A 15002-nucleotide genomic window follows, 5' to 3' on the forward strand; every position below is an offset into this window, starting at 1 on the left:
AAGGATACTTCAAGGCAAAATAAAAAAGAGAAGCCTTCACAGATTGAATGTCAACCCTTAGGGCCTACCTATACCTGCTGGGAGTCGGGCATCGCGGGGAGGGAGATAAAGAAGTAAAGGAGCCGACCAAGGACCAAGAGATAGGGAGAGCGCAGGACGCTTCCGCGGGAGGTCAGGACGCCACCTGTTCAGGGAACACCCCCCGCCATGCTATGGGGATCCTGAGGCGCCCCCACCAAAGTCTCCCGCGACGAAGTCGGGGGACCTCTCTGTGCTGCACTGCAAAGCAACCCTTCGGAGGTCAGCCCAGGACTCCCGGCGGCGGCGGCAGGAAGGGGCGGGGCCTGGAAAGATTAATCCGCGCGGATTGGCTGCGGCGCGCGGTGCACGAGCCAGTCATCGCGGGCCCCGCCCCGTCGCGGTCGCGCCGCACGCCGTGTTCACGTGCTGCCGCGCCCTGCCCGGCGTGCACCGCGCCGCCTGCCGGCTCTGTGAGCACGGCGTGGACTAGGAGCGGGCCCGGCCTGCCGGCTGCCTGGCCTCCGCGCCCGCCTCCTGCGGTCAGGTGTTTTCCTGGCCGGGGGAGTATTTTCTGAGAACCCTTTGGGAGCGACTGTGCTTTGTAAACACTCTATTTAAAATGAGTCGGACAGGTGCCGCGTCCCCGAGTTGGGTGGGGCCAGGATGGGCGTGCGAGCCGGCGAAGAGGAAAACAGTTACAAGGAGTTTCTGTTGTTGCGCTGGGGCGTCTTGGACCGGGGAGGTTGCGTAAGAGCACGGAGTTTGTTTATCTTCTGTGTGAGAGTAATACAACTGTTTGGCACCAGGGTCGTGCGCATCCGCGGCTCGTGGACACGATGTTGTGAATAACATCCGTGTAAACCACTGAGACCGCCGGGAAGACGCCTTCTGAGGATGGGGGCCAGAAAGCACAGCTGTGTTCTGGGCGCAAGTTCTGAGAACCCGCAGAATGCTCCTAGCCCCTGGTTTGGGGTCCAGATTCCCGCCAAGGACCTAGAATGAATTGGGTTTGTGGCAACACCCTAGCCTTCTTAAAGAGGGCCTGAAGTTGATTTGGGGAGAGGTACTAAGCTGGGGAGGGGTCAGGAAATGTCACGTGAAGTGTGGTTGAAAGAAGTGGAGATGTTTAACTCAGACAAGGCAGCACTTAGGGACATGTGACCTGTGTCTGCTAGTATTGGAGAGACTGTGTAAATAAGAGTTTAGACTAATCTCAAGTGGTTAGACATCTTGTTCTCCCTCTGGACAAAACAGATTTTAAAAATTATTTTACAAGAGGTGAATTTGAGGTCAGTTATAATTACTGAGTAGAAATGAACACTTGGGAAGTTAGATCCTGGAGCCAGGTACTGCTAGATGTTTACACTTATTAGCGAGAGAATAGTGGAGCTGAGATTCAATTTTTTTTCATCTGCCAAACTCCAAAGGCTTTGCCTTTCCAGGATGCATCTATTTTAATAAAAGAAGTTACTTTGTGAATAATGAAATAGCAGAATGGTTTATGGATTGATGAATCACACTGTACTGGAGGATTTGTCTACCTCCGTTAACCTGTGTGATGTTTATCTCAGGTAAAGAGGGAGATTGTCCTGGGCTAGGGGAAGATGCCAGGGCTGGTTACTTAGATGGAGGAGGCATCCAATCTCACCAGAAAGTCAGACCTTCATTGGTGGATATCTTGTTCTTATAAGTCCTGTAGCAGTTACTAGAGTCATCTTGACTTTGAGTTTAATAAATGTGATCATAGTTATCTCATTGCCTTCCATTTATCTCATTTCCTCCTAGCCTATTCCTCAGCCCTCACCCTGACACTTCTTCCCTTTCTCCTCCCCATCTGCCTTTATCAGACTTGGTCCGAGACCCATCTAAGGACTGGAGTGAGTAAATTTTACCTGACTACAGTGTAGCCTTCAGGTAACACCATATATAGCAACCTGTAAATTCAGGGAAAAATGCCCATGCTGGTTTGATTCAGCTCTGTGGTCCCCAGGGTTGGGACATTTAAGACTTAGCCTGTATGGATGCATAATGGAGATAACCCTCTATAAGGGTTTGAATTTATTTTTTAATTTTTTGGTGTGTGTGTGGGGCAGTGGGTGTTGGGGATTGAATGGGCTCAGAGATAGAGCACCTCCAGATTCAATCCCCATCTCTGAGCCCATCCCTAGCCCTACACCCTGTTTTTTTGAGACATCATCTAACTATTTTGTTGAGGCTAGCCTCAAACTTGGTATCCTCTTGCCTCAGCATCCCAAGTTGCTAGGATAACAGGATTACAGGTGTACACCACTGTGCCTGACTAATAGCTTCATAGTTTCTGAAGACAAGCACTTTAGAAGTCTTTTTTTCAAGGGGAATTGAACTCAGGAGCACTTAACCACTGATCCACATCCCCAGTCCTATTTTGTATTTTATTTAGAGATAAGGTCTCACTGAGTTTCTTAACACCTTGCTTTTGCTAAAGCTGTTTTTGAACTCTTGATCCTCCTGTCTCAGCCCCCTGAGCTGCTGGGATTACAGGCCTGCACTACTGTGCCTGGCTAAAAATCACTTGGTCTCTACTGTGGTTAATTAAATTGTCAAATATAAACTATTTTGACATCCATTGGAAGAAGGTGGGAGTTACAGCATGTGTATAAAGAGGAAATATCTGTTTTTTTTCTTGGTTCTTTGCAGGCCTGGTTACAGTTTCTTATCAAGGAAATGCCAACTAATTCCTTTTCCCCTGGAGGGATGTGCTCAAGGCTGCTTTGGTGTCTAGTCCTCTCTCTGCACTGAGCACTACTTAAGAGCTCCACAAGGTAGCTCTGAAGATTCTCTTTCCTTCTTTTCTGGAGGTCTCCTGTATTATTCATCCTTAACTCCCTTGGTCTCTTTCCTGTCCTCTGCTCTCAGGGTGTTAAGGAAGTAGAGATACACTGAGGCAGCCACACCCAGCTCTAAGCAATACTGCACAGAAGGTGAAATGGTGTTTCTGTTTCTACTGTTTCTTTCTCCCCTTGCAAATTCCCAAGATTTTTCTTCTTTTTCTGCTGTCAAGAGTCCATATTCCTTATTTGTATCATCTTTGAATAGTAAATAGTTGTTTAGTTTGAAGATTGATCTCTAAGGTTGTTAACCCAAGATGATGTTAATGAAGGGCTTTAGGACATCAGCAGTTTAGAGGTATTGGGACCTAGGTTTAGTCACATTGTGTTCTTTCCCTTGCCTGACACACTGTTCATTTTCATACAAAAGGGCGGCTCAGGTAGGAACAGGTGGGAGGCCTAGATGGTAATGAGTCAGCTGAGCTGTGGAATCTTCTGCTCTGCTCCCACTTACTGAGGTAGATTCCTGGTCATGTTGACCATTTTGTATTCATGAGCCATCATGAAGTGTGCTGCCTCATACATGTATTAAGATTGGGATTTGTTCAATAGGATTGAATTCCAGGCTTTGTGGTAGAGTGTATATAAGAGAGGCAGAATGGTAGAATGTTGAGTACAGGCCCTGGAGTCAGCTTCCTGAGTTCAGGTACCGGCCCCACTTCTAAGCAGCTGTGAGGGTTTAGAGAATGTCCCTAGTCTCTCTGCTTCAGCTCCTTAATCTGCCAGCCTCACAGGGTTGTGAGGATTAAATGAGCTACTATACACCAGGTGCTTCAGCCTCCTTGCAGATGCTTAGTGCTTTCTCAGTGGTTATTTCCAGTCTTAAGAGGAGTTCACAGTCCACCAGTGACAATTCTTTAGTTTCTGCAACCACCTTCTTTATGTGAGTTTAATGACTGGGAAATAAAAAGACAGGATGGTGAGCACAGCAGCTGCCTCTGCCCCTAGGTATGAACTGTTTTTTCATTTAGCCTCCTTGGAGTGGGGGAAAGGGGTTAATCAGGCCATCTCTAGTGGTCTGACTTAGTGTCTAAAAACTTCCAACACCCCTCCCAAAGTGGTCTTTAGTTCAGTGCCTCTTCTTGTCTCTCCAGAAGTTTTCCTACAGGATCTCCATTCTTAAACTTTTTGGAACACTGACCTGCTTGGGCAGTAGATAAACCAGGAGTGGGAGTGGAGAGGGAGCATCATCTCCATTTTTTTCTCTCTCTTTTTTAAAAATTTTTCTACTTGATCTTTTTATTTTTATTTTTTAAAGAGAGAGAATTTTTTAATATTTATTTTTTTGTTTATCAGCGAACACAACATCTTTGTTTGTATGTGGTCCTGAGGATCGAACCCAGGCTGCACGCATGCCAGGCGAGCGCGCTACTGCTTGAGCCACATCCCCAGCCCTCCATGTTTTCACTTGGTCTTGAAGAAGTGTAATGTGGTCTTCCTGGCTACAAAGCAGGGCAGGATCTTAGTTTTAATGAACAGAGGGATACAGGTGGCTTATAACTTGGCCATGATAGTAAGAGATAGGTGTCATTGATGAGTACATAATAGACCTGTTTCCTTGGGATATTTGATTTTGATCCTGGGGTATGCATATCTGTTCCCCAGATTCCTCATGTAATCCTTGGGTTGGATACAGATGAGCTTGCCATTGTCCTTTGGTGCAGTAGAGACAGTAGGCAAGGAACAGGGAGTGTAACCAAAAGCTTGGTCCTCGCCCTCACACCAATCCAATAATGAAGGCAAGGCTTGAGAAAAAGGAAAAAGAAGGTTTATTGCTTTGCTAGGAAAGGAGAAACATAGGGGACTCCTGTCTCAAAGGCTTTGATTCTGCCCATTAGTAGGAACAGGGGGGCTTTTGTAGAGGTGATTCAGAGAAAATGAGATTAGGGAGGGAGATACCAGGAAGGAGAAGTTTAGGGAGAAGAAGATTGGGAAAAAGTCAAACAAACAAACAAACAAACATATAAGCTTCAAAGCCACAAGGGATATAGTCTAAGCATCAAATGAACCCCTGTTACAGGAAGAGGAGGCTGCTGGTGTCTGGAGGGGCTTACAATATATGGAATCTTTAAAAGTGATCCTAAGCATTTGGCATCTCTAAATGTTTATGGGCTAGGGAGAAATTCCAGTTACTGAGCTGTGTGAACAAAATTGACTGTGAGGCTCAGAGACTGGAGGAGACTGGCTCCCGCCTAACCCCCAATTTTACAAAGTTTATTTCTTGCATGTGCATTTCCTTCAGTTTTCCCCAGCTTCTTTTATTTCAGGTACTTGGATATCGAGAAGATTGAAGTATTGATAGTATTACTGTCTTACCCTCTAGAAAGACTTTTCTTAGAATTTTCTACTTGTAGTGACCTCAAGTTAGTAACATTCTGGGAATCTTTTTTGCATTGAATTTCTTGGGCTTCTGTTTGGGTTTTTTTTTTTTTTTTTTTAAGTGGGAGTGGGTCTTTAAAGAGCAATGTGCCTTGGGCCCGCCCTATGGTTCTTTAATGAAGAGACTGTCTGGGTTTTTTGTTTTTGTTTCTTACTTATTTATTTTTTAGTTGTTGATGGACACAATACCTTTATTTTATTTATTTTTATGTGGTGCCGAGGATTGAACCCAGGGCCTCACAGTGCTAGCAAGGGCTCCATCACTTGAGGTACAGTCCCGGCACTGTTTTTATTTTTTTAAAGCAAAAGAATCTTGTTTACCAGAGTTCCAGAAATAGAAACTTAATCCCCAAACATTAGGTGGTGTTCCTAGAAGCGATTTTAAAACCTGTCGTTTAGGTAGTCACTTTATCTTGAGTGACTTCTAAGATTGTTCAGTGATCTAAAATGAGAACAGAAACTGCTTTAACACTAAGGAAGTGGGGGTGGAGGTTGGGTAGAAGCTGGGAAAACCGTTTTATGTGAAGCTGGGTGGATGGATCAGAGGAGCAACAGCCTGGCAGAAAGTGCTTTCAGAAAAGCTGGAAGAGATTTCCAGATCCAGGGCCAAAATCTGCACGGAGGACTTTCCTCTTAATCCAGCAGGGAAGGCAGTACATGCCTCAGGTCCTTCCTGTGTAGGAAAAAAAATTACAACTTATAGTTTCATTTTAAGTTTATCCTTTTTCATGTATTTATGTTTTATTGTGCACATAAAGTATCAGTGCAGCAGTATGTATGTAATTTACAAATAAATATCTTATTTGAGGTTGTAGTTTGTGGTCTGAAAAATTTGAATACCTCTGCTCAAAGTAGTGATGAGATGGTAGGAGAACACCAGCACTCCTCAAGCTTGAATATCTGGGAATCATCTGGAGAATGTGTTCAAATGCAAATCCTTGTTCCATAGGTTCTGGCTCTAGCCCAAAGTTCTACAGTTGGAGGCTGACTCAGAAAGCATGAATTAGTGCTTTTCCCGTTTTTTTGCTACGGAACTCCATTTAGAGTCTTAGTCATCAAGGGAAACCCCCAAACCACTGGGTATCAGGAACAGACGCTATGACGTCTCCTCCTGGAACATCAGTGCTGTCCTAGAGACTGAGGAAGCCCCTGCTCACTGCTTGCTCCCTTAGTGCAAGAGAATTTGCCAGGATCTGTTCCCATCAGGGTTGTGTCATGTGCTTCCTCATGTTGATTTGCTTCTGGGTCCAGATGGCTTCTTCAGTCTGCTTCAGGGGAGGAGAAGGTGCTGGTGAGGAGGAGTGGGCACCAGGCAGTTCAGGGGAGCAGGGAGTAGAAGTCAGGAGCCGCAGCGAGGTTCCTCTTCCACTCTCCATGCTGGGTAGGTAGACATGAGTGCTTTACTTTCCTTCTTGCCTCAGACTTAGTGGTCTGTCACACAGCTGCTTCCCGTGGGAGCTAACACTGGGAAAGCACACTTAAACACTTCCTTAACATTGTAGTTCCACCAGGCTGTATTCTTTTACCATTCTCTGTATGAACTGAGACACCGAATGGTGAAGTGACTTATCTAAGGTCACAAGGCAGAACAGGTACTATTTCTTTCTGGTACATCTATTTTAAATAAAAACTGCCTCTGTTCGGGAGTCAGATTATTAGATTTGAGTTTTGAGATTTAAATTCTCATTAAGTACAATCTGTCCAGTACTATCCAAGAATTCTCTGTGACATAGTGCTTGGCCTTAAGGACTCATGGTCTGCGGAGAGAGACAGGTCAGTAAGGATGTGTTTACAGACTGTTGATTGTGGTGATGGGTGAGGTCACTACACCAAAGGAATCTTGGGAGGGTTACATTTCTCAAAGAAGCGGGGTCTGAGAAGATTAGCTGAAGGGAGTGTCCAAGCTGAACCCTGTCAGGTGAATAACCAGCTAGGTGAAGATTGGGGAGGGTGTTACCAGCAGGAGGATCAGTATGCAAACATCAGGAACATCTCAAACCAAAAGAGAAATGATAATCTGAATAAAGAAGTCTAATTACTTATGCTTGTTTACTGTCTGCCTTCTTGATGTATGAGCCATTTGCCATGAAATACCCCACTTCTTTAATGTAGTGAGTATTCTTCATTTTGATTTTTTTGGGGGGTGGGGATACTGGGTATTGAACCTGTACAGGTGCTTTATCATTAAACTGCAACCCCAGTCCTTTTTATATCGAGATAGGTTCTCACTAAGTTGCTTGAGGCTTTTCCTGTCTCATGCTCCAGAGTGGCTAGGATTGCAGGCATGTGCCACCATAGCTGGCTGGTCTGTTTAATGCAATTATTAACTGTCTTCAAGTCCCTGTCCTTCCTTATTTCTCTTGGGAGAAAGGTGAGGGACAGGTGTTAGAGGAAGATATTTTTTTCAGTCTATTCTGAACCCTGCAAGTGTAGGTTTAGGTGTGGCCTGCTTTCTAATGATTTCCTCAGTGACAGGCACTGACCTGATGACCATCTGTACATGAGACTCGCAGAAAGGAGTCTTCAGGTTTGGGGTGCTGGTCACCACACTGTACGTTTTAAAACTTTTTTGCCACCATGAATTGAATCCAGCTGCTCAACCACTGAACTACATCCCCAGCCTTTTCTAAATTTTTAAATTTTGAGACAGGGTCTCCCTGAGTTGCTCAGGGCCTTGCTGAGTTGCCCAGGTCGCTTTGAGTTGCTGAGACTGGCTTTGAACTTGCAATCCTCCTGTCTCAGCCTCCCAAACTGCTGGAATTATAGGTGTGCACCACCATGCCCAACCACTGTACTTCTTGTGGCAGGGGCTGGTGGAGAACAGAGTCAGCCATGGGAACTACTGTACCTGCCCTGCACCTACCACAGGGCCTCTATTTTTTCCTCTTTAATCCCATTCTACCCTAAAAAACCGACTGACCTTATGGTGGCATCTTAGGATGAAAAACTTGTCAGTTTACAAAGGGTTTACTTATATAAGAGGTTCATCGGGAAGTCTCTTGAGAGCAGAATTTCTACCTTTCACTCCAAGCCTGGAGTATACTGGCCAGGAGTGGTTTGACACATCCCCAGTGTGGGCAAGATGAACATCCTCTGTCTACGTCATTTGCATGGAAGGTGTTCTCCTGGACAAATAGTCACATGCTCTCTTGGTGTGTCCTGTCCCTAGGCAGAGCAGTTTCCCCACAAGTTTCTCAGATCCCTAACAAGACCTAGTGGCCAATAGGAACGGACTCCTTCATGGTCAAGCTGTGAGAACCAATTTCTAACATTCTGAATCTGAGCCAAAGGTGCTGGGTTCTAAGGACCCAGGGCACCATGGCTTGGTGATGAGTCACTTAAGATATTAAGGGCATATGTAGGCACTTTTAAAGGTTCTTTTCCCTTGTGGTCAATGGGGAGATAGAACAAAAACATTCATCTTAAGACTGAGGTGGTGAGAACTGGAGCAATTGACGAGTTCGCCCAAGGCCAGAAACCTTGTCCAGGAAGAAGAACAGAACTAGATCTTCCACTTGTGACTGAGATGCTGGGATGTATCTGTCCTGTCTCTCCCTGAAAGCAGGTTGTATTAGCTTTTTGTGGCTGTGACCAAAATTCCTGACAAGAACAACTTGGAAGAGGAAAAGTTTATTTTGGCTCACAGTTTGAGAGGTTCAGTTCATGGTCAGCCAGCTCCATTGCTTGGGGCCTGTAGTGAGGCAGCACCTCATGGAGGAAGGGTGTGGTGGAAGAAGGTCACTCAGCTCCTGATGGCCAGGAAGCAGAGAAGGAGAGGGGAAGGGGCTGCATGGGTAGTTTCTGGGCAGGGGAAAATAGAACCAAAGTATTATTTCAGGAAGATTAGACTTTGGTGTACAGTGTATTGGAAAGGAGAGGCAGTAGAGATGGAGAATGGGAAGAGATGACCTAGGGCTCTAAGTTAGACTTCTAGAGTCAAAATCTGAGTGGCCATGGCAGGGATGGAAAGAACATAGATAACTGATAAAGGAAACATGGTTGGACAAGGTGGTGCACACCTATAATCCCAGAAACTCAGGAGGCTGAGGCAGGAGGATCACAAGTTAGAGGCCAGCTTCAGCAATTTAGCAGGACCCTTAACAACTTAGCAAGACATTGTCTTAAAATAAAAAATGAAAAGGACTGGGGATGTGGCTTAGTGGTAAAGCACCCCTGGGTTCAATCCCCAGTACAAAAGAAAAAGAAAGAAAACATTATGTGAGATAGGATTTGGTGACAAATCTGATATGGGGATGGGTGGGGCAAGGTACCATGTAATGTCAGACCTTCTTCCAAAGCCTAAACTGTTAGGTCATTCTCATGAGCCTTAGTTTCCTCATCTGTAGGGTAAGGTTGTTGGATCTCTGTGATTGATTCTGGTTTTCTAATTCTAGTCACATCATTCCACTGACCCAGACCTGTTTACCAGAAGAAACTGCGACTTCCCTGACCTTTTCCTACCTAGTTGTTTAGCTTAGTTTCTTAATCCCAGGTAAGAGTTCCTAGAAAAGTCATCTTAAGTAAATAATAAACAAGCTGAATTCCCATCTGTCTCACAATGCTCTGCCCACCTGCCTGACTACATCACCCCAGCAGGCAGGGGACGTGCTGCCGCCAGCTCAAGTTCTGCAGGGTGAGGGATTCCATAGCCCGGGCTGACCTCCCAGGCCTGTTGGCTGAGGGCTGCCTGCCAAGGAAACCAAGACCTGAGCCTCGCTTGCCAGGCTTGTCTGCTTGTGGGGAGCCGGGCGACTGAACCACAGGTACCCGGTTGACTTGGGCAAGAGCCAAAGTCTGCATGAGACCTGATAACCTGGAATTAAGTCCTTCCTCTTCATTTCCACCGAGAGAAAACGAGGCGCTCAGCAGTACCGTGTGTTCAGGGTTTGGTTCACTTCAGAGCCTGGGGAGTCTACGTGGGCTCAGGGATCCTCTTCCATGAGGCTTTGCTGGTGATGCTTAGCAGTGGTCCTTGTGAGTGTGAGAAGCATGAGCCTCAGGAATAGCTTCTATTTTCTTTTCACTTGAGATGAAATTATCCCTGGCTTCTCAGTTTTACTTCCCCTTTAATTCCTGTGCACAAAGAAAATATCTCTTTCTAGAAGGAAGAAATTTGAAGTTGCTGTTAAATGGTGATAATTCTCAGAAAATTGGGAGCTTTTGTCTCAGTCTTGTTCCACCACCTGTTATCTTTTACAACACTTAGTGTTGGTGTAACAGTAAGAATCCCCACTTATCAAGTACTTAGTATGTGTCAAGCAGTACTCTGACCATTTGTGTGTAGGAACTATCCAAGCTCATGAAATTATGGTGCTAATGAGCATCATCCCCATTTTGCAGATGGCATAGCTGAGGCATGGGTAGGAGTGAACTAGCTCAGGAATACAGCTCATCAGTGCCAGAGCTAAGAATGTGAATCCAAGCTGTGGCTCCAGAGCCCTTGCTCTTCTCCAGGGATCTGTCTCATTCTTATGTGTGTAATGCACACTGAGGAAATAATGCAGTGTATTCCATCAATGTGAATAACTACTCTGTGCTGTGTTCGTGCAGTGAAAGTTTATAGAATGACCCAGAAGAACAAATCAAACTGTCAGAGGCCAGTGGAAGAATCCTGTGGGCAAATTGTGGAGTGAGTGAAGCCACTAGAAGACATAATGTGCAGTTCCACCGATAGGAAGTTCAAGAAAATACCAAGGACTCCACATTGTCAGGACCCTGTTTTCCTTACAGGTGGTAATGAGAGAGGGCCCTGGGGCTCTGGTTTTGGAGCCAGGTGAGGGTTTCACTATGGAGTTATCAGGCTAAGCATTTTATATGGATGTAGTACTCCAGTAATGTTTATTTTAAACAATGAACTGGGGGCTGGGGGCATAGTTCAGTGGTAGATCCTTGCCCAGCATGTGCAAGGCCTTGGATTCAGTCCCCATTACTGCGGGGGAAAACCAAAATGGGGTGACAGGAAACCTGGGTTTTACTAACAAACTTGTCAGTGACTCAAACAAGTCACATCTGGGACACTGGTGGCTTAGACTATCAATATATTGCAGCCACTGTGTCACCTCGTCATACAAACCTAACCTAAAATCTGACAATGAAAAACAGATTTAAGGTGGTAAACGGATACAGCCTGTAATTCTAGCTTCTCAGGAGGCTGAGGCAGGAGGATTGCAAATTCTGGGCTAGCCTCAGCAAATTAGCAGGACTCCATTTCAATACAATTTAAAAAAAATGGGTTGAGGGATAATCAATGGTAGAGCTCTCCTGGGTTCAGTCCCTAGTATTGCAAAAAAAAAAAAAAAATCAATACAACAAATAAGTAAAAATAAAAAATAAAATTAAACAGCAGATCTGATGGGCCTCTGTGAATTCAGGAGGGGAGCTAGCCTGGTCTCTGGTGAGTAGACAGGAACACCCTGGCTTTAGGCTTTTGCCACTGTAAAGGGTGAACTTCTTACACTAGGAGGTCACCTCCCGGGGCCTGGCCAACTCTGGGATCCTGGGATCTCCTGATACCCAGTGTCCTCTTTCAGCTTTTAACTGTTTTCTAATGGTTTCCTGGGGGCGCATTCCCTGGCTCTGCAGAAGCCTCTCATAGGTGGGGCTTATCTTACCTCTGGTATTCCTCAGAGGGGACAGAACAAAAATGCAGAAGGTCCCTGGTGACAGATCCACAATTCACATCTCAGTATGCATTCCTCTTATCAGATTTTTTTTCTCTTACATATTCAATAAAATGGAGCTCAATAAAGTAGGGCTTTTGATACAGGGATAGTGTGGAGATTGGTTTTGGAGCATGAAAGCTACTGGGAAATGGAGCACATGGCGGAAAGCTGTGTGTACCTCGGAGGATAGACTGAGGGTGGACACATGTGGATGGCCATATGTGGGTGAGTTTACGAGGGAGGACAAGTTGGGATGGATACTGTGAAGACTCAGATGGGAGGAGCAAGGTACTCAGAGAAAACCCCTAGGCTGTGAAGTTGGTTTGGTCCCAACCTTGGTAATAATAGGGAATCTAAAGTCCAGTGATGCCCAGACTTCAGGAAAGAATCTTCTTTATTCAGATACTCCTGTGTCCTTCAGTCTCAGTGGCTTTGGACCGCTATGAGATCCCACAGGCTCATGCAGACCTGCACAGCTGGCCTGCCTGCCTGCCTTCTTTCCCTCCTTCCTTCACTCAACAAATATTGATTGTGCACTATGTGCCGGGTGGTTCTAGATATCAAGGATCTGCCTGAGACAGAAACAGACAGAAACATCTCAGTCTTCATGGGGAGACATGAACATAAACAAGATAATAGGCCAAACACCTAGGATGTACGGATGACAGGGACCTAGGAGAAGGGAGTCAAGCGTCAGGAAGCTTGAGTCCTAGATGGCGAGGCCAGGAGGCCTAGCTGAGAGGTGACTCATTGGCCAGAATCCAGAGGACCTACCTGGGAGGATCAGGGATGGGAGGAGCATCCCAGGCTGCTTAGGAGCTGTGTGGCAGAGCCTGTTCCCAGGGTCCCTTTTTTCTCTGCCCTCAGGACCAGACATATCAGTGTCCAGAGAGAGCTCTGAAATGCACCTGGGCATTATTTTGACCTGGGGACTGGGGTGAGCATCTTTGCCTTGACTTTGATCTCTGTGTGATGAAGAGGTGGACTTGTCATTAAGGCAATGGCAGCCTGCACTTTGCCAGTTGCAACTGAGCGAAGGTTGAGGGGAGAAGGGCCCTCTGGGGCCCCTCTGTGTGTCTGGCCTGTGCCCGCCTCCTGTGTCCAGTTGTCTCTCCTGGTCTTCTGCTTCTGGAAAGTGGGTTGATGGGACAGGGTCAGAGGGCACTGGTCACTACCTTTGAAACTAACTGCCTCTGGAAATGGCCTCAGTCCCAGTTTTTCACCAACTATGGCCTCTGTGCCTCTCTGCCACTTGGGTGTCCTTGAATAGGTATTTCATCTCTCTGAAACTGTTTTCTTATCTCTAGAATAGCAATAACCTCTACCTGGCTAGGTAGTTCTGAAGATTAGAGACTATCTGTTTAAATTACCAAACACAATGCCTGGTACGTTCAATAAAAGGCAGCTACTATATATCAGCAATTAATAAAAACAACAAACACTTCTTAAGATCTGTTGTCTCTCTTGTTTCACCAGGTAGGAAAATGAGGGCACAGAGACCTTAAGCTATTTCTCCAAGGTCATGCAGCTGGAATTTGAACCCAGGCAGTCTGGTTCTCATTTGGAGAGGGGCGACTGATGAAAGGGGAGCTGGCAAAAGCCTGAAATCATAATGCTGTGCTGCTTTTGAGCTGTTTGTCCAAGTTCTTTATTCTTTGCTTAGATCTTTCTGATTAGGCATCAATTAACAGTTTGGGGTGGGGATATAGCTTAGTTGGTAGAGTGCTTGCCTCGCATGCACAAGGCCCTGGGTTCAATCCCCAGCACCACCCCCACCAAAAAATTAACAGTTTGTTTCCTTCTGTGCTGAAAGACTCACCTCTACAAGGCGAAGAAATGGGACAGGAGGCTAAAAAATACATCACTCTGGTGATTGGCCAAGAAGTGCCTGGGAAATGATCAGAGAATTTTTCTCCCACTGTGGGATATTGTCATCCTTGGGGACCTTCAGAGGGCTGGTGTGGAGGCCCTGGAAGGTGGTAGACAAGGTGGAAAAGAGAAAGAACTCCCCTACTGCCCACCTCCCACTCTCAGGCTTTGCTTTCCAAAGGTGAACCAAGGAGCTCAGGCCACCTGAGAGGGATGGAAAGGCCTGCTACTGTCTGAGCAGCTGGCACCAGAGAACAGGGAGAGAGAGTGTATGTGTTTGTAGAGGGGGACAGGGGGCAGGCAGAAGAAACCCTCATTCAGGCCCACTGTAGCCAAATGTGCTGGCTACAGAGTGGAACCCTTAATCCCAGTGTGTGCTGTCATTTAGCAAGTGGTGAGGAGATCGCTGAGCCACCTGAGTGACAGCCAAGTATAGGACATACCTGGATTCTGCACTGGAGGAGGGGCTCAGTGGGAGAGTGCTGCCTTCAACCTCCAGCTCTGAAGAGGAGGGGGAGAGGAGGGGAGAGGAGGAGGAAGAGGAGGAGGAGAAATGATTGGACTCTTCATATTCAGATTCTAACTGATCAGCTTCTAAAAATGCCTGTGATTAGTTTGGATGGATGGATCAAAAGGAGAAAAAAATAAAACATTTTTTTTTGGTGATAATAATAGTACAAGACCGATTGTAAAAAAGACAGGAAATACCAAGAAAGAAAGACATCATCCACAATTCCTAACAGAAGCACACATTGTCAACATCACAATTTCATTCTGCTTTTATTTTTTAAATATTTATTTATTTATTTATTTATTTATTTATTTATTTATTAGTTCTAATCAGTTATATATGACAGTAGAAAACTCTTGAATTCACTGTACACAAATGGAGCAGAATTTTTCACTTCTGGTTGTGCATGAAGTAGAGTCACACCATTCATGCAATCATACATGTACCTAGGGTAATGATGTCCATCTTATTCCACCATGTTTCCTGCCCCTTTGCCCCCTCTCTCCTCCCCTTTGCTCTATCCAAATTCCTCCACTTAGCCCATAACCACCACCACCGCCCCCCGCCACCCATGGATTAGCATCCACTTATCAGAGAAAACATTTGGCTCCTGGTTTTTTGAGATTGGCTAACTTCACTTAGAATGATATTCTCCAACTCCATTCATTTACCTGCAAATGCCATAATTTTATT

At 45.6% G+C, this 15002-nt stretch overlaps 1 protein-coding gene and 1 non-coding gene across 2 annotated transcripts in view; both read left to right on the top strand.

Annotated features, from left to right (window-relative positions):
• Pfkfb3 (6-phosphofructo-2-kinase/fructose-2,6-biphosphatase 3) overlaps positions 1 to 15002 on the top strand; it is a 78476-nt gene that overhangs the window by 17001 nt on the left and 46473 nt on the right. The gene's annotated exons all lie outside the window — the stretch shown is intronic.
• Trnaa-cgc (transfer RNA alanine (anticodon CGC)) lies at positions 13626 to 13707 on the top strand. The gene has a single exon. It is a non-coding gene; the product is annotated as a tRNA-Ala (tRNA).

Source organism: Callospermophilus lateralis, chromosome 13 (assembly GCF_048772815.1).
Source record: "Callospermophilus lateralis isolate mCalLat2 chromosome 13, mCalLat2.hap1, whole genome shotgun sequence".
Lineage (NCBI taxonomy): Eukaryota > Metazoa > Chordata > Mammalia > Rodentia > Sciuridae > Callospermophilus > Callospermophilus lateralis.